Source organism: Lemur catta, chromosome 12, assembly GCF_020740605.2.
Source record: "Lemur catta isolate mLemCat1 chromosome 12, mLemCat1.pri, whole genome shotgun sequence".
Taxonomy (NCBI): domain Eukaryota; kingdom Metazoa; phylum Chordata; class Mammalia; order Primates; family Lemuridae; genus Lemur; species Lemur catta.
The window spans coordinates 85,904,159-85,905,720 of NC_059139.1; positions in this window are offsets into that span (position 1 = coordinate 85,904,159).

Genomic DNA, 1,562 nt, shown 5'->3' on the forward strand with positions numbered 1-1,562 from the left:
ATCAATCCTGCAAATAGGTATCATTATCCTCCCTTTACAGATCAGGAACTGATACTTAGACTAAATAGCTAGGTATTCAGTTAAGGGATGGAGGAACTTGACTTAAGGGATGGAGGAATGAAGCAAACTCAGGACTGTTGGACTTCCAAATCCACAACGTGATCCATTGCTATTTGTAGGCCAGATATCACCATTAATAAGATGAGCTGGCCAGGCATGGTGGTCCAGGCCTGTAATCCCAGCACTTCGGGACACCAAGGCATGAGGATTGCTTGAGCTCGAGTTTGAGACTAGCCTGAGCAAGAGCAAGACCCCATCTCTACTAAAAATAGAAAAATTAGCAGGGAGTGGTGGTGTGTGCTTGTAATCCAGCTACTCAGGAGGCTGAGGCAGGAGGATCACTTGAGCCCAGGAGGTGAGGTTGCAGTGAGCTATGATTATATCACTACCCTCATACTCAGGCAACAAAGCAAGACCCTGTCTCCTAAATAAATAAATAAGTTTAGCTATCCTAATACAAATGATCTGGCAAATGACAATTTTCATACACTGTTTGGTAAGTAAGGCAAATGGGAATCTTAGCATGCTTGCAGTTCTGCTGCTGGTTTGAGTTTATCTTATACTGAGGTGAAAACAAGTTTGAGCTGCATTATCTTAGGAGTTTCAAAAGACACTTCTGCATTTTGATGATGTTCAGAAATCAAATAGCAGGGTAAATAAAGCAAAAGTTTTGGCCTCACCTACGAAATAAGTTGCCACTCAGGTCATAAAAAGGGATCCTTGGGCATGAAAAAAATATCCCAAAGAATTCAACATCTTTATGTGTATGAATCATTAAGTCTGTGAGTTCCTGAAGCGGTTGCAAAGGAAGAGCTCTCGTAGAGATCATCACATCCATGGAGAACTGCGAGGCAGCCTGAGGTGTGTCATGTGCTGACTAGGAGGATTCCACTTATGGCTCCACCTAGCCTGCAGATGTGCCATGGAATTAAATCCGGAGCAAGCTCAGCTGTAAAGACATCAATTCAAGAGTTCTGGTCCATTATCGAGGCAAGTTATCAAAGTCTCACCATTCATAAGAAAGAGCTCAAGTGCCCTCTGCCAACTGCCCTCCCCGCAATGAGTTCCCATCTATGCAGATCTTTGTAACTCGCAAAAGGAAACAATGTCTTTAACAATACGTGGCACTTCCATGAGCTATGGATTCAAACCTTAAAATGGTTCCCATAGATGATGAAGAGCAGATCCTAGATGAAGGCACTTGGAAGTCTACACTGACCCAAGCAGTTATTGGCATGGGATGTAACGTTGTCACAGGCATCAATAACAATGCAGTTCCCTCACTGCTCTGTGACCTGGTGCTATACAAACTTTAATTGAATTCCCCTCTAAGGGTATGGGAAGAATTCCAGGAGTCCTTGATGGTCATTTGCACACTGAATTCACATGAAAGTTTCAGGGTTTGTCCAAGCAGAAGAGGACTGAATAAGCACATCCCAGTCAGAGGCGTGGAGAGGAGGAAGCTCCTACAGTCAGTGAGCATGCGAATCTCTCAATCCGTT